At 38.8% G+C, this 18,809-nt stretch overlaps 1 protein-coding gene across 4 annotated transcripts in view; it reads left to right on the top strand.

Moving 5' to 3' along the window:
* The first annotated feature begins 1,386 nt into the window (after positions 1-1,386).
* Positions 1,387-18,809, top strand: part of WDFY3 (WD repeat and FYVE domain containing 3) — a 304,455-nt gene continuing 287,032 nt past the window's right edge. For 3 of the 4 annotated variants that reach the window (XM_054554132.2, XM_054554131.2, XM_054554128.2), the window contains exon 1: positions 4,006-4,111. The gene's annotated coding sequence lies outside the window, so the exon portion shown is untranslated. Of the gene's footprint in view, positions 1,404-4,005; positions 4,112-18,809 lie in introns of those variants that run through there. The other variant, XM_054554129.2, reaches the window with a different exon arrangement.

The following is an 18,809-nucleotide window of genomic DNA, read 5'->3' as shown; positions in this document are numbered from 1 at the left end:
CCTGTGAGCCTGTTACTCTTTAAAGTTTAAAGAAGCTTTATTACATATTACTTACTTAAGTATAAAGAGAAACAATACATCGAGCTACACACATGTCCCTTCCCAAAACAAAACAAACTCTCCAGTACCTCTTTTGAATGTATTTATAAGAAAAACAACAGAAAAAATCTCAAATTAGAACTTTCTAAAAGCATTTCTCCCCAATTAGAGTGCAGTAATGACTATAAATGGCACTGTCTCAGGGACAGCTCATCAGTTAATTATAAGTAGTTCTATAAATTGAAGAGTGAAGAATGATACTAAATTTCAATCAGTGCAGATAAATATGGCTTGTCATTATTCAATTGATATTTTAGACAATCCACCTAAAGAGGAAGATGCAGAACAGAAATATTGTCTTTTCTAAAGAATGGAGATTATGAGAACATTTATCTAAGACTATATTCTTGTCTGGAATATGGTTTTCATAGACACTCAATTCCCATGATCCCCAGAGACTTTCATTGGCTTGCCCAGTTTCTTTCCATCTGGTCCTTTCAAACCAGGAAAAACAATATGGTAATTCTATTGATGTGTCTAGTAGCCTGGAAAAATGGAAATATATATTTAATAGAATACGTAATATAGTGGCTCAATAATTTTTAAATATGTCAATTAACACTTCCATTTCTTTTGATTTTTGTGTCCCAGCATCATTTAGCACTCTATGTTCTGGAATAAATATCTCAAAATTCTATAAATTACATATGCTCATCTCTGGGATAATGCTACCTGACCAAGTTTAAATTATTTCTTGTATAGTCTTAAAAGCAAACATGTTAACAAAAAGTTAACATAAAGAAAATAATTGTTTAAATAGCAAACTGTTAATATGTATTATTTAACAATTTTCCAAAATTGCTGTTTTCTATTATTTTTTCTTTCTCTTTTAGATATTTTTCATGAACCTTTTATCTCCATTTTCCTTCCTTTAAATTATGCTTCACTCATTCATGTTCATAGAATTTTCAATCATGTTAAAAGCAAATATGGGTTCTGTTTGCTTATTGTCACAGATAGCCTCTTGGTTATTATTCTCCACAGTCACCTTATTCATGAATTGTAAGTTGGAGATCAGCCTCCCAGTGCAGAACTGTTTAGAAATAGCCCTTCATGCTTGCTCCTCTATTCCCAGAGGAGTTTGCTGCACATGCCTAGATCTCTTTCCATCTGGCCTCTGCACAAAGGGTTTATCCCACTTTAACACAATTCTTTGTTTTATAGAGGACCTTGACTTTATCTGAGAGTGAATACATAGGAAACAATAAACATGTTGCAGGAAAACCTGATTTGACCATTTTTTTTTCATACTTGATTCCTAAGATGACAGTGAAACTACACTTAGCCGGCAACAAAGACTAAAGGTAAGGTTGTAATGATGACAGAGCTGTAAAAAAGTAAATGTGAAGAGTCTGATTTTTCCAATATTACAGTACTTACGTTTATGTGACTTCAGTAAAAAAGAAAAAAAAACTTGGTACATTTATTTTTATGTCTATCACTGAAAAACCTTTGTGAGTTTGTAAGATATTAATATGAAAATGGCTGCATTTGCATACTGATAGATTTGTGAACTTTATTGCAATATATGTTTTAACAGAAAAATATAATTATAGTATTTTAACATGTAACTCTTCCTCCCTCAGTGTAAATAAAATCACAATGACAAGAGTCCTGAAACCTCTAATTGAAAATCTTCCTTTAAAAATGCATGGTGGTCTTAATGTTTAAAAGAAGTCAGCCTATTTTCTCAGTGTATATTCATGTTATCTAACGTTCTTTTTTCTCCAATTATTATACATACAGTTTCATAAGTGAATATTTAAGAGTCAAGAATTTTGTGGTATTTTGCCTAGAAACAGAATGGAAGAACACAAAATCTAAATAAAGAATAAACACCAAAAGGCCAAAAGGAAAGAACAAAAAAAGTACATGCACATGCACACACACACCCCCACATACGTGCTTTGTTTTTAATAATTTATTTCAAAACGTATTGTACAATGTTGTCTCAAATACTTTATTTAGGTTTAAAAGAGTTGTAGATGTTAGTATAGGTTGTTGATTTCAAATGGGAAAATTATTGGCACTGAAAGATGGCAACTGAAATCTTGAACCTAACTCGGTTAAGGTTACTTCGTGAGGATTAAATATTAGAATTCTGCTCCGCCCCCCACCAAAGGATACCGGTATTTTTACTAAAATATATTTTTAGGTTTGTTTTGGCATATTCTTTTCAAAGAGATTTGAAACTCTTAAATTGTTATAATTACAAAATCTTATATTTGAACTTTCAAAACATTACTCATTTTGAAGTAGAATCTAAAACTACATTTAAAAACATGTCTGCCCACATTTGGTCTGTTTAAGGGACTAACCTTTGAACACACTAGTCTTATTTTGAAAGGGCAAGGGGTGTGTGTGTGTTTTTTTTTAATAGCCAGTGCCCCACAGAAGCAAAAACTGTGACCCCCCTCCCCCACAAAGTGCTCACATATGTCATCTGTGTTTGTTAGCAATGTTACCTCCAACTTTGTTACCTTGGAGTAATTGAGAGTAAATCATTACAAATGGGCCCAATTCTAAAGCCAAAATCGTCAAAAAGAAGAAAACAGCAAATCCAACTTGCCTTATGTTTATTAGAGGAAATCCTGAAACTTCTGTAGATTGCAGTGTTAGGAAAAACAAGTTTGTCATTACAGCGATGTTATGACCACTTCCCCACTCTAACTCTGTTGTTTAAGGGAGTCCACTCCTAACTGCTGACTCAGTTTGTCTTCACTGCCAGAACTGAAGCGTGACCCAAATTGTCTACTGGGTTGAGTAGGAACAAACGGGCAAACTGATGATCACTTGGCAGTTCTAGGTTTACTAAAGGATACTTATTTGGTCTAAACACTGTTTGTTGGGACTGCAAAGGTATAAATAATGCCCCTCCCAGCAAGGAAAAGGAAAACCTAAAATCTTAGGCAACCGACTCAAGGTCACTGACGAAAGGCACCATTTGAGACCGAGCTCCTCAACTCCAGTCCCATCACGGACGGGAGCCACACAGGAGAGCGTGCAGGAGTTTCGAAGCTGCGTAGTAAAACAGCTGGCGTGGGCGGTTCTTTTATACTCTGGCTAGAGTAAAATTAACGCAGCTTTGCGTTTCTCCATCACCTCTGACAGCATCCAGCTAAAGGGTGTAGGGTTAAGGAAAGCGGAACCCAGTTGTCCTTTCTCAGCTGAGTCCTTTCAGAAACTGGGACTGAGGAGGGTGGGCGCCGCGGAGAGGGGTAGGGGTGGGAGAGGAGAGAGGGGCGCTGGGCGGGGAAGAGGCGCGTCTGGAAGGCAGTGGGGAGAGAGACTGAGAGAAATGGGGTTGAAGTCCAGCTGGGAGCATCCAGCGGCGCTGTCTGCACACGGGGGCGAAGACAGCCGCTGAGAGTGAGGGGAGAGCGGGAAGCCGAGGGAAGGGAAGGGGAAGTAAGGAAAGAGGAAGGAAAGGCAGGAGGGGGTAGAAGCTGAGCGGCTGCAATTTCTGCGGCCGGCTCAGTAGGAGGAGCAGGAGGGGAAAGAGGAGGATCCAGAGTCAGTCAGTCAGCCAGCCAGCGGGAGGTGGAGAAAGCAGGAGGAGGAGGAGGAGGAGGATTAAAGATGGCCACCAACAGCTGCGGGAAACGGCAACAACCCCTCACTTTCCGGGATGGTCCCTGCGGGTCGGCCCGGCCTTGATGGAGAGAAGAAACCCGAGGAGCGCCGAGGCTGAGGCGGCGGCGGCGGGGACCCAGCGAGGACGAGGACGCGGCGGAGCAGGGACGGGGGCAGGAGAAGGGAAAGGCGGCGGCGTCGCTGCCCCTGCCGCCTAGCACCGCTGCCTGGCCCGGCGGACTGGTTCCCATACCTCGCGGCCGCAGAATCGAGCTCGGGTCCCGGCCCCCAGCCCGCGGCGCGGGGCTCCCGGGCCCCGCCGCGGACGTCGCGCCGGTCGCCCCTTCCCCGTAGCCCGTGCGCCCCCGGCGCGGAGCCCCGGCCCGCCGCGGTCCCCTCTCCCGGGCCCGGCCCGCCCGCGCCCTCCGCCGGCCCTCAGGTGAGTGCCCCCGCCATCCTCCCCGCCCCCCGCGCTCCCGGAGAGGCGGTGCTGCCTCGGCCCGGCGCGCCTGGCCGCTTTGTTCGTGCGGGGCGGAGGCGCTGCCCACTCGCGGCCCTGCGCCCGCTCCCCCTAGGGACAGGCCGCGGCCCAGCTGCTGTCCTCCCTAGGGTCCGCCTTGGCCGGGAGCCGCCGCCGCCGCCAGGGTGGGCGGCCTGGCCCCAGTCCTCCGCTGCGGCCTGGGGAGGGCGCCGTCGCGGTCGGGTCGGGGTCGGGGTCACGGGCGGTGAGCGGAGCGGAATCGGGATATTTCGGGGGATAGGGGAGGAGAGGGCTGGACGTTACCTGTGGGAAGCAGTGGGGGCGTAACCTGGCGGCCCTGGCTCGCAGGGGTAGGGGATCAGGCCCTGGCCCCCCTGCTGCATCCCGCGGGGTCTCAGCTTCCGGAGCGCCCCGCACCTGAGCGCAGCCGAGCGCGGCCTCCATCCCTCGGGCTCTGTCTCCAGGGCTTCGGGCCTCTCCCCCTACGCCCTACGCTGGAAGCCCTTCGATTATGGAAGGAACCAGAGATGCTCCAGTTCTCTTGTACTGGGGATGTGGTGGCATCGCAAACATTCACAGTTACGGCGGGATTTAAAAAGCAGACGTGACCTTTCCAACCAAAGGCCATCTGGCTAGTGTTTGAGCCTCAGGTGCAGTTTTTCATTGATTTTTACCATTTAATTCTGAGATCTGCAATATCAGGTCTTCCTTTCACAGAAACAATGTGATACAACCAGATTGAAAGGATATTAACTGCATATGTGAACCCTTGCATGGACTTCCAGTACCTTAAAAATGGTTAAGTGTTTTCTGTGGGAAAATGGTGCTCATGCATACGAAAAACTATTTTTGTTCAGTAATGGTTGCCAACTGGTTTACTATGTAGTTTGAACACCAAACAATTAAAAAGGAAAAACAAAACCCTATTCTTTGGGCTTTTTAAATAGTGGCATATTTCCAGGTTGGTATTTGGTAGCAGGTTGAGAATAACTGGTTTCGACTATCAGGCGACATAACAAACATAACATAAAACAGAACCAAAAATATGATAATTTATAGAAAAACATGTTGTATTAGTGCATAAGTCTAGTAAAAAAATCCCACTTTAAAAAAAATAAAACTTTATCATGAGACTCTTAAGTATAGAAATTGGGTTGGTATGTTTTTATGTTTAAAAATATATATTACATTAGAATTGAGAACTCTTCCTATGATATTTGAGCAATAGTAGAGTATGTTAATACTTTGAACCATTCTATCTCAAGCTGCTAGAAAGAGGTTTCTACTGCTAGTTTCTTTCCATGAGTTAAAATGGATTCATCTGAAATATATACATGCTTTTGGTGGGTCACAGTGGGTCATGCCTGTCATCCCAGCACTTTGGGAGGCCAAGGCTGGGGGATCACTTGAGGCCAGGAGTTAGAGACCAGCCTGGGCAACAAAGAGAACACAATTTTTGTAAAGAAAAAAAAATGTTTCAAAAAATTTATATCACTTCCAAAAAGGAGGGATAAATTAGAAAATACGATGTTCTACTCTTGCATAATCTGTTTTTAAAAAAGTAAATGACAGTATATTTCAATATTAGTTGGATTCTCTGCTTTGAAGAGATTCTTAAATTCCACTGCTCAACTTTGCAATTTTAAAAGTTTACATCAGTTGTTCTTTCTTTCTTTCTTTCTTTCTTTTTTTAGAGACAGGGTCTTGCCCTGTTGCCCAGGCTGGGGTGTAGTGGCACGATCACGGTTCACTGCAGCCTTGAACTTCTGGGCCTAAGTGATCCTTTCCCCACAGCCTCCCGGGAAGTTAGGACTACATGTGCGTGCCACCATGCCTGTCAAATTTTTGTATTTTTTGTAGAGATGAGGGTTTCCCTGTGTTGCCCAGGCTGATCTTGAACTCCTGGCCTCAAGTGATCCTCCTGCCTTAGCCTCCCTAAGTGCTGGAATTACAGGCATGAGCCACCATGCCCTGCTTCTTTCCTAATTTCATGCATATACTTCTGAGGGTCCTTGGCTTCCCAGAAACCATATGCAGAATATAGCATATATTTGCATTTTTCCTAGATAAAGAGTCTGTTGGGTGATCACATTCTCAAAAGGATATGGCTCTGTAAATGATTATGAACTTCTAGATATGAAATTAAAGAATAAATATTCCATATTTGGAAAGCTAAAATTTTAAAATTACATTTCATGATTTATGTCCTTCATTTCTGATTATGCCCAAGAAATGTTTGTGATTAAGAGTTTAGCACATAGACGTTGTTTCTAACACATTCTCATTTAAATCGAAGGAAAATATTAATCCCATTTTACAGATGGGGAAATAGAACAAGTTGTTTTAAAGTCATACAAACACTGGTGGGCCAACATGTGAACCCAGACTGTCTGAAGTTAGAGCCAGCATTCATAACCAGGGTATACTAGACTTTGATCGGTAATACCATTTGATTGATGTTAAAATAAGTAATTGATGTTTTAGTTAGAATTGCAAAGTATATCTGAGATTATCATAGCATACAATATCATGAGATTTTGGAGCCCTGGACTCCCAGTATGAAGAGATCTTAATGATACTAACCTCTGTTAATGATGCTAGTCTGAAATCACACCCGAACTAGGGTCATTTCTACAGCATCTTTGGCAGGATCATCCACCTCTGATTTTTAGTATTTCCTGTGATTACGAATTTCCCCTCTTCTTTTTTTTTTCTTGACCTTTTTTTTTTTTTCTTTTGAGATGGAGTCTTGCTGTGTTGCCCAGGCTGGAGTGCAGTGGCATCATCTGGGCTCACTGCAACCTCTGCCTCCCGGGTTTCAAGAGATTCTCGTGCCTCAGCCACTCAAGTAGCTGGGACTGTAGACCCTCGCCACCACGCCTGGCTAATTTTTGTATTTTTAGTGGAGACGGGGTTTTACCCTGTTGGCCAAGCTAGTCTCGAACTCCTGAGCTCAAGTGGTCTGCCTGCCTCTGCCTCCCAAAATGCTGGGATTACAGGCGTGAGCCACCATGCCAGGCCATTTTTGTTTGTTTGTTTGTTTGTTTTTACATTTTAAATCTATATTTCTATTTATGTTGAGTCAAAATCTGCCTTCCTGATATTTACACTGATAAATCCAGTTCCCCCTTGGTGTGTGTGGTGTATTTATCATCCATGAAATGATTAAGAAATAAATGGCGACCGGGCGTGGTGGCGCACAGCTGTAATCCCAGCATTTTGGGAGGCCGAGGCGGGTGAATCACCTGAGGTCAGGAGTTCGAGACCAGCCTGGCTGATATGGTGAAACCCCGTGTCTACTAAAAATACAAAAATTAGCTTGGCATGGTGGTGTGTGCCTGTAGTCCCAGCTGCTCGGGAGGCTGAGGCAGGAGAATCGCTTGAACTGGGGAGGCGGAGGTTGCAGTGAGCTGAGATGGCGCCACCGCACTACAACCTGGGTGACAGAGCGAGACTCCATCTCAAAAAAAAAAAAAAAAAAAAGAAATGGCTCCTACTTTAATTTTTTAGAGTAATTTTTATTGAAGCATAATTTACATGTAGTGAAAGTAAAAGTTTAACAAATGTCTATAATTGGATAGTCTCCACCACAGTCAAGACATAGAAAAGGACGTTTCCATTACTCTAAAAAGTTCACTCATGCCCCTGTCATGAGTCAGTCCTCTCCCTCTACACCCCCAGCCCTTGAAAACCGTTAATTTAATTGATGCTCTTAAAGTTTTATCTCGTCTAGCATATATAAATGGAATTATACATTATGTAGCCTTTTGTGTTCCCTTGCACTTAGCATAATGCTTGATATTTATTAAGTTGTTACATGTGTCAGTAGTTTGTTCGGTGATGTGCTGGGAAATGTCTTAACAACATAGTCTTCAGAAAAAAAAAAAAAAAGAATCTCTCATTTGTAGCATTTGCTAATCATTGTAGTGTAAACACTGTCACTATGGCCTAAATTAAGCTACCAGCTCACAGAATTCCTGAAAATTTAACAATGGGCTCCCATGAGCTGGTACCAGCCAGCTCCAGCACAGTTCCTTTTTTTGTTGAGTAACATTGTTTTACACCAGGGTAACACAGTTTGTTCATCCATTCGTAAACTGATGGACATTTGAGTTGTTTCTAGTTTTGGTCAAATATGAATAAAGCTGCTATAAACATTTGCATACAGGTCTATGTGAGGGACAAAAATGTTCAGTTTTCTTGAGTTAATACCTAGGAGTGGGATTTTTGGGTCCTAGGATAAGTGTATATTTATTAATATCAGTAACCTTTTTATTGAACTACTGAATTGTTTTCCTAAGTGGTGATATCATTTTACATTTCTGCAGCAATATCTGAGAGTTTCAGTTGTTTTTACATCTTTATCAGCACTTGGTATTGTCAGTTATTAAAACTTTAGCCATTTCTTATATGTGTAGTGATCTCCTTTAAATTTTTTTATTCTTATTTTCAGTAGTGTTTAGACTCAACATAGAAAGTTTATGATAGATATTTCTAAAAAAATAATTTTCTTTAGCTTGGGCATCAGTTATGATCTCACTTATGAAGGCTGCAGCCTTTAAAGGCTGTTTGTTGAGTTTTTACTGTGCACTCATCTTTCATGTTGTTAAAATTACTTTTTGTAAAGGAATAATCATTAGGGAATTATTCTAATGCTTAGCTGTTAGCAATTTAAAAAATGAACCATTTTAAACAAGTAGATAAAGCTTTGTTTAAAAAATTAGAATTAAAAAATTTATCATAAAGAATTTTTTTTTTTTTCAATTTTACTTGGACTTAAAGGAAAAAAAAGATTCTTTGTGGCTCCCTGTATGCCAACAATTTGCTTTGATGGGATTTCACCAAGTTCTATAAACTCATTGAATTGTTCTTTATTTTAAAATCTTGAGGACTGTCAAGTTAGTTACTACTCTTTCTGAAACCACAGTATCAAAATCTTTTTTTTTTTTTTTGAGACAGAGTCTTGCTTTTGTCGCCTAGGCTGGAGTGCAGTGGCATGATCTCAGCTCACTGCAGCCTCCACCTCTCGAGTTCAAGCGATTCTCTTGCCTCAGCCACCCGAGTAGCTGGAATTACAGGCATCCACCACCACGCCTGGCTAATTTTTGCATTTTTAATAGAGACAGGGTTTCACCATGTTAGCCAGGCTGGTCTCAAATTCCTGACCTTGTGATCCGCCCGCCTCAGCCTCCCAAAAGTGCTGGGATTACTGTGCCTGGCCAAAATCTGTCTTTGAAATTTCACGTAGTTTTAGTGTGGACAAAGGATTAAATTACACATGCCTCATATCAACATTTAATTTTCAATAGTAAAATACTGGGTTGCCCCGTTGGAATAAGATATCATTCATTCAGAAGGTGATATGAAATAAAACCCTTAGAAGAGTAACCTGCCAGGTGCAGTGGCTCATATCTGTAATCCCAGCACTTTGGGAAGCCAAGTCAGGTGGATTGCTTGAGCTCAGAAATTCGAGACCAGCCTGGGCAACATAGTGAGACCCCTTCTTTTTTTTAAAATAAGAAGAGTACCTTGTAAAATACATAGTCATGTTAGACTGTAAATAAGAATAGCTATATTCACAGTTTGAGTACCCCGTAATAATGAAAGATGTTTGTTTAAACATCTCAACAGTTCTCACAGAAAATGAATAATTTGTTCAGTCATTGATTCATACATTTGTTCGTATGTCTTGTGCATGTAGGATTCAAGGTCTTTATCATGATAGAGCTTACAGTTGAGTGGAAGAGACTGTTGAATAGAGTATCACATACGTGAGGTGTGGATGCTGTAGGTAGGTACATATGGTGTGGAGGTGGGGTGGGCATGGAACTCAGACTTCAAAGTTTGGAACGACTTCCAGGAGGAAGCATTGTCTTCACTGAGAAATCTGGAGGTTGAGTAGTTAGGGGAAGTGGCTGTGTAGCATTAATAGAATGTGCAGTTATCCAGAGATGAGAGAAAATGCAAATAGTAAACATATCAGGAATATTATTTTCAAATAACAGGCCTCTAAACCCTACATTTCTTGCCCCTACCCAATCTCAGTTGAAATTAGGAAGGTTAGTGGGAAGTAAAACTAGGGTAAAAACCAAAAAAGCAAACATTTACTATACTATTGAGGTATTTTTTGGTAGTTTGCTTATTTCTAACATTCATAGACTGACATAATTCGATCATATTATCTTTGAACTCATCCCCGGATCTTGTAAGAAGCGTTAATATAGATAAGATTATAGCCTTCCTTTTTAACATTTAGGCTAATTCTCATCTAATACTGTAATGTTTATTCCTAGTTAAGTGTATTTGATTTTTATTGCTGCCATGAAGTTCATCAAGTTTTGTTTGTGTGACAAGTATTAATAACATCTGAACCACTGATTTTATGCTGGGATATGTCCAACTGCTAGTTTAGACATATCTGCTGAGATATTTACACAGGCATGTCAACCTCAGCATGGCCCAAATGTAACTCATAATCTTTCTTCCAAAATGTATTTTCTTCTCCCATCTTCTCAGCTTGAGTAAGTGCTGTTAGCACCTGTTCTGTCACTAGATTGAGATTGGCAGTCATCATCCACTCCTCAGTCTTCCTCACATCTCACATTTAATTCAGCATCAGGTCCGGTTGTTTTTATCTTCTAAATGTTTATCGTTTTCAACCTCCACCTGCCAGAAGACAATTTTGGGGTCTGTATTTCCCTGCTGAAGTATTAGAGAGGTCTTTTAAATATTCTCCTTAACTTCAGTCTCACGTCTTCTCATAGATTACCCTCACAATTTCCAAAATGATATGTTTTTTCTTTGTTTTAATTTTTTAAAATGTGGAATTGTGGTCTTTCCAGTATACCTTTTTTTTTTTTCTGCTTAAAATTCTTGAATAGATCTTAAGTCATTATCAAAGAGGCACTAAAACATGGGGTTGCAGTCTATAAAAAACTCTTTGTAACCTGGCTCCAGCTTCTCCAGTCTCATCTCTGACAGCCATTCATTTGTTCATTTTTTAAAAAAAGACTTGAGTGTCTGCTGTCTGTTAGGCACAGTGCTAGGTGATAGAGCTATATCAAGGAGCTTAAATTCTAGTGGTGAGGGGGATAGATAACAAGTATTACTATTGTCAATTGTACTGTCAATAACTGTCAGTTATTATAATACATAGTACATTATATACTATATTATATTATTATAACTGTCAGTGACATCATACAATCACTGGGGTGCTAAAGTATGGGTGGGATTGCCATTTATAGAGGTCTGAATCGGAAGGCCTCTCTGTAAAGGTCCACTTGAAGAGATTTGAGGCAGCCAAGGGAGTGAGAATTGTAGGACTGAGAGAAGAGCAAGTGCTGAGGCTCTGAAGCAGGGTGCTTGGCACATTCACAGAACAGTAAGGGGTTGGCTGGAAGGAGGTGAACCATGAGGTCAAGGTGATGGAGGTGTCATTAGTCTTGGGTAGGCCAGTGTTAGGACTTTGACTTCTGAGCTCAGTGTGTTTGAGCCTAGATTGCATCCTCTGCATGGCAGAGATGCATTCCTGTCTCCTACTTGAAGCTTTTGAAGTATGCCACGCTCTCCTGCCCCTGAGCCTTTCTTTCTACCTGGAATAGTTCTTAGGTTGTCCCTCCTGGATGTTCCCTTAGCACTCTTGGTTGTACTCCTGTTATGAAACTTAATAGCTGGTTTATTTGTCTCTCCTCCCTAAGCTGAGGTCTTGGATGGGAGGAACTGGAATTTAAAAAAAAAAAACTTCTGAATTTTTATTTCATTGAATTAATGTTTGTTGAATTATAGAACTACTTAAACATAGGATTAATCATTGAAAACTGGGTAGGAGATGCCAACCACATTGCTTAGCAACTGCTAGTTCATGTGGACATGGAATCTGTTTTGCTGACCGCTATGCATTTAGTGCTGGTGCAATGAGCTATACACAGTAGCTGCTTAGTAAATACTTGGTAAATGATTGAGTGCACATTCCTGTATCAGCCTCTGCCTTTTCCACTGCTTCCTTGAAACCCATGGGTTAAATGAACCCAAAATCCCTTAACGTTTCCTGACAGCCTTATCTTTCCACTAATCTTATGCACAAGAAATGCCAAATACTTAGAGATGCATTCTTTCACCATAAATAAATGTAATAATAAAGAAATACAGTAGCAAAGAAATGTGGAAATAATTTATCTCCAAGTTAAATAAATAAAGTTCATTGCAGAATGTTTTGGCTCATTCACACTTCTGTTTTTCTTTGGTTGGAATTTTTTCAGGTTAATTTATTACTTGGCCCCCACATCTTTAATAACTATAACACTAATAGGTCTACAATATCAGTTCTATAAACTACTGAAACATGAGTCCTGCAGAATGTGAAAAGCCCAGCACCAGAAATAAGTTAATGATATTTCTTCATGTGTTTCATTTGGTTGAACAAGGAAGTACTAGTTGATTTATTTACTTGACTGCACTGGTGCAGGGCTTTGGGATTTTTGAGTCTAAAAGTATCAGGCCTTACCACGGACCTTTCAGGGACCCCTGAGACATCTAGGTATCATTAGGGTCATAAAACTGTGACCATTAACTCCAGATTCCCCAGTTCTTGTTGCAGGCTTCCATGTCCTGTCTGACCCCATTACCTTCACCTCTTTGAACCTTCAGAGAAGGAACATTGAGATATATTAAGTACTGTATCTGCAGAAGATGTAAGATTTGAGGCAAAACATTAAAGCAATGTCTGTTAGTGATATGAGTCACTTACCCCTCATTTTTGTTTAATCAAAAATTACTGTGTCCAATAGATTGTGTATAATAGATGATAAAATATTGGATTATTGATCTTCCATAGCGTTATAGTCCATTGTGAGAAGTCTCATTATGATATGCCTTGTAGTTTTTTTTTTTTTTTTTTGGTATATGAAATACTTTGTATCTGTTAACCCACTTAATGCGGGCACTGTATATATTTTGACCAACTAAACTGTAATTTCACTAAAGTGCTGAGATTTTGTTTTCAGTTTGGGGTTTTGTTGCTGTTTTAATGCTTCTGCCTGAGTTGGGCCTTGGTTTTATATCTCTATAAAGTGGTCTCACTATTAAATAAGCACATTAGTTTTTGCAACTCCAGGAAAATTATTAATGATTTTCTTAGGCCTGTGGTTTCTTCCATAACGGTTATTATTTTTTTTAAAGAAAACTTTTGTCACCTGCTTCTATTCATGTATTAGTGTATTTGTGTATAATATATGATTTAGCTTAATAATATATCATTGTTTTGTGATATTTCACAAAAGAACACCATGGTTATCAAGTGCTGCAGTAATTAAGCAAGCTCAAGGCTTGGAGGTATATGGAGACAACCCTTTTTATCATTATGCTGATCCAATAGCAGATACTTGTAAGCCTTAAAAAAACTGAAGCCCTACTTAGTAAAGATAACTGACATAGGTGGTACTATAATAATGTATTTTGATGAGGTTGCAAGCTTAGATTGGGAACTTTGTATCAACTAGGTACATGTGAAGCCCCAGTGGATTTAAAGTATTGTATTTGGGAGTTTAGAGGACTATAAACGAGTGAGGATTTTAAAAAATAATTACAGTTGTTTGATTCTTTTATGAATGGCCTAATCCCTTTAAAGTATTCATTATTACTACCTATAAAAGATTAGTGCCTATTGATAATGGCACTTCAGAGGCCCAGAAATTAAAAGACTCTTGTTCTTCCCTTGCGAGTAGAGAGCTGTGTCTTTGGGTAGGACCCCTAGCCTGTCTGGCCTCTGGTTCTTCATGCATTGGCTCTCCTTTCCACTCTGGGTCCTTGAAATAATAGTGATCATTGAGTTCTGACATGGATTCTTTCAGTTTTCTTCAGTTTCTTAAGCCTTTGGTACCTGTGTTACGAGCGGAGATCATGTGACAGGGTGATTTTTGACATGTTGTAATTGGTATGTTGTCAACACTTGATGAATCAGCTTCCCAGCCGATTAATACCAGGCCCAGCTTCCTCTTCCTGTATGATGTTTCTTCCTAGCATGTTTCCTTCTGTTCTCCAGCCAATGTAGACTTAAAGGAGGCCAACTTATTTAATATTAGCCTAAGGAAAGTAGGAATTTGATACATAGCTGTTATTTGGTCTATGACAAAATTATGCCAAAATTATTTTGTTATGTGCTATTTTTTTTCAAGGGACAACTGATTTGTTTATCTGCACATTAACTTGTAGTTTTATTGCCTTGCTCTGAGTAAAACATCCACACACATAAATTTCACTTTATAAGTGGAATAACTCAGGAGGTGATTAATTATCCTGCCTAGGATTCAACACTTTAAATAGAATTTTCACAAGTATTTTCTCAAAATATTCGTTACTTAGTACATGTTAAGTGTTTGAGTTTAGGAAAACAATTTAATTTACCTGTTTTAATTTCTCCAACACTTATTAAAGATGCATTACCTTATTGTTTTTTTAATTTTTAATTTTGAAATAATTATAAACTTGGAAAGTTGCAAAAATATTATAGAGCTCCACGTACTCTTCACCTATCTTTCTTTCCCCATTAATAATATCTTATAACTATAGTATAATAACTGATTTATATTTTATTACTAAAAGCATAGTGACTTTATTTTGAAAAATGTTGGAAAATACAAGAATGTTGGTATTTTTGTCCTCTTCAGAGGATGAAGATGTTTGTGTATACAAATTCAGAACTGTGCCTTATGTCCGTAGGCAGCAGGCCCAGGGTATGTTTCTTCCCTGCATTTCCTGTAAGAAGAGCAACAGGTAACTAGACAAATGGCTGATTATTTCCACGGGGTAATTCATTCACAGCCCTAGATATAGTCATGTAAACATTTTAGTTACATGGCATTCTTCTTAATTCATCTTTACTGTTCTTCTTTATTTAGTCACTACTATATTCGCTTACTGGGAGCTTCCGCTCCCCCCCCCCTTTTTTTTTTTTTTTTTTTTGAGACAGAGTTTTGTTCTGTCACCCAGGCTGGAGTGCAGTGGCGCAATCTCGGCTCACTGCAACCTCTGCCTCCTGGGTTCAAGCGATTTTCCTGCCTCAGCCTCCTGAATAGCTAAGACTACAGGCACGCCACCCTGCCTGGCTAATTTTTGTATTTTTTGCAAAGATGGGGTTTTGCCATATTGGGCAGGCTGGTCTTCAACTCCTGAGCTCAAGTGATCCACCTGCCTCAGCCTCCCACAGTGCCAAAATTACAGGAGTGAGCCACTGTGCCCGGCCACTGGGAGCTTTCTTAACATGTAACAAATAAAGCAAGAAATATTGAGCACTTAGCCAAAGAGTGTTTATTAAGTATCTGCTGTCACTGTGCTGATTCTAGAGAGAGTTTGGAAAAATTAATAGTGCAGCTAAATAAGCAGCTATAGAACATTACCAGACATTGTATAATATATTTCAGCAAATTTTATTTTCTCTCTAGACACATAATGTAGGAATATGATTGACTTTCAGTAAACATTTGTTGAGTGAATAAATGTAAATAGACAGTAAACATGTTGTCAGAAAATTAAGAAAATAAATGTTCACTGTTACTCTGAGGAACTCTAAGACTGTTTACTAAAAATGAAAGAATGATAATATGTGTTTTATGTTTCTTTTTTCTGTTCACCCTAGAAATCCCTATAAATTTATAGATAAATTTATAGTCAGATTTCTTTGATTAAAGCCTGGAGTCTTTTTGTGTCTCTTTGACCCTACAGTCCAAGTTCTTTCCCCATGGCATTGCCCATTAAAACACAGTATTAGGTGATTTAGATGATAAATGCCATAGTTGAGTAAATAAGTATGAAATAAAAATAAACTCTGTATCATTTATTTGTAGAACAATTATTGTGTATTGATTGCTTAATAATTTTATTTAGCTTGATTTATTTGTGTAATGAGTAGGGACTAAATTAGATCAAGTATCAGGGATTAAGCTTGCTACCTGGGAACCTAGTTCTTATTTCCCAAAATGATGATCCTATGTAAATAGACTCTCAAGTGATGTTATGATATATAATAATAATTCTGTAAGCTTTTTTTTCTAAAGATGATAACATACTTTATTATGATTGTGCTGGGTATCATGGGTACTATGCATGGATGCTTTACACATGGGTAGTTCTGCCCTCAATAACTTTATAACATAGTGGAGATAAGATAGGTAGATACCTAATTGAATGGTATTTGATGAGTCTGAGAGGTACAGAAGTGCTATGGACACTTAATGAGTAGAAAGATTATTTTTGGTTGAACTGATTAAGAGAACCCTAAGATACAATGTTTGATCTGCGTATCAGGGGGATTGATCGAATTTCCTTGGTGGGAATTGTGAAATTTATTTATATCAAAATTATAGGACATATAAAATTAATAGATTTCACTCTCAGTGAATCAGAACAGGTTTCTTGGGAAAAAATATTAGCCCAAATATAATATTTAAGTAAAGAAGAAAAGGATTAGGGATAATGTAAGATACTTAGGAAAAAAAAATACTTATAATATAAAAATCTTACTCTTGCTCCTGAAGCATTTTACAACTACGTCATCATAAAAATTGTACTAAATATGACTTCCCTAGCATGTATTCTTTTTTTAAAAAAATACATTTTATTGTGTATATTTAAGATATTCACATGATGTTATGAGATAACAGAAGTATAGTAAAATGTTTACAATGGTGAAACAAATGAACATATCTATCGTCTCACATAGTTACCCACTTCTCCCCTGTGTCAAAAGCAGCTATGACCTGCTCATTTAGCAAAAATCCTGAATACAATACATTGTCAGTTAATGAGATCTTTAGATTTGTTCATCCTGCATATATACTATTTTGTATCTTTTGAGACACCTCTCCCATTTCCTCTGCGCAACCCTGACCCTCATAACTAGTTTTATTCCCTGTCTCTGTGAATATTTGACCTTTTTTTTTTTTGATACCAGATACAAGTGAGATCATGCAATATTTTTCTTTTGGTGTCTGGCTTATTTCACATAGTGTAATATCCTTCAGGTCAACTCATGTTGTGGCACATGACAAGATCCCCTTCTTTTTTTTTTAAGGCTGAATAATATTCCATTTTTTATATATACATCATAGTTTCTTAATCCATTTGATAGTTGAGGGATACCAAAGTTGTTTCCATACTTTGGCCATAATGAATAATGCTGCAGTGAACGTGAGGAACGTATCTATTAGAGGTGGTGATTTCATTTCCTTTGTGTATACACCCAGAAGAAGGGTTGTTGGGTTATAGGTAATCCTAGTTTTAATTTCTTTAGGACCCTCCATACTATTTTCCATAATGGCTGCATCAATCTACCATGTATGCTTTTTAAGTTTGATCTGCTACATTAATGACAGATGTAATTTACATATTGCACTTAATTTGCTAAATCCAGAAAATTTGTTTTTTTGGTCAAGATGAGTATTAATTTATTTTGCTGTTTTATTTTTTGAAGTTTCAATGTTTAAATTATTTCTGAGTGGAATAGCATTGAAAAAAATTTCTTGATGTTGTGGAGTTCAGCATTGCTGAGTGGTAGCTGTCAGTGGCAGGCTTTAAAGAATAAGCTGGAAGAAGAAGGGAAAGTAAGATGTTGGTGAATGGCAACATGATGAGAGGAAAGCAAGAAAAAGACAGAGAAAATAAAAGTTCTATATAAAGGGGTGTTGTTTTTGCCTCAGGTCATTCAGTATAGCAGATGGTACATTGTACCTGGTCAAACCCAAAGTATTTCTGAAAGCTAATTTCTTTGTCAAACCTATAGAGAGCAGAAAATCTTTTGAGTTTGCTTCAGTTATACAATAAATATTAATGAAAAATGGTGTCATACATTCTTTTATGTTCTCCACCTCTTTTTCCACAGAGACCTAGATTTATATCTGAGTCACCAGAGTAAATAAGTTCAGTGATTCCCAGCTTGTCTTAGGTTGCATAACCACCACATGGGTTGGCATAGGTGTTTTTACTTTCAGGAGGATATGGGGAAACCTTTCAAGACATGGCAGCTGCTGAAAATGCATTAAGACCACTACTACCACTAATAGGTATTTGTGTAGTTGGGGCAGGGCAGGGAAAAGTTGTACTGCATTGCTTTTCTGAGGTGATAGTACTTGTGATCTCTTTTCACAGCTTGGAAAAGAGTATTGTGTCTTTCTTAGAAGGCTGATTTTTCTTTCTCTGTGGATTTTCTTGCACTTTCAGTTTTCTCAGCCTGACTAAAACTTTCATCAAAAATGAACTACTTTTTGACTGTGGCTTGCCAATGTTGATAGATGTTTAAAAGTCTCCTCATATTCCAGCCTTTCTTCTTCCTACTCTGCTTGTTGACACCCACTTTAGCACAGGGTTTAATAGTGGCTTTGCCTATCCTGATGTCATCTGGCAAAGCATCATTCCAGTCCAATGAAGATTTTGTTTGGCAAGCACTATTTTAATGGAAGAAAATTGGTTGCATTGCAGTATCTAATTGTTACTTTGGTTTTGTTATTTAACATCGGGCATGGCTTACGTTCACATCTGTGTGCTTTTTTGAGTTTTGTTAAAGTTTAGAAGTGATTTTACTACATAGCATGTGTGGCATGTTGTTGAGATATAGATATATATCATACTTCTAAGTAGCAGAAGTAAGTATTGTGCACAGGCT

Source organism: Pongo abelii, chromosome 3, assembly GCF_028885655.2.
Source record: "Pongo abelii isolate AG06213 chromosome 3, NHGRI_mPonAbe1-v2.0_pri, whole genome shotgun sequence".
NCBI lineage: Eukaryota > Metazoa > Chordata > Mammalia > Primates > Hominidae > Pongo > Pongo abelii.
Note: the sequence above shows the minus strand (reverse complement) of the source record. Positions and strands in the feature narration are given on the sequence as shown.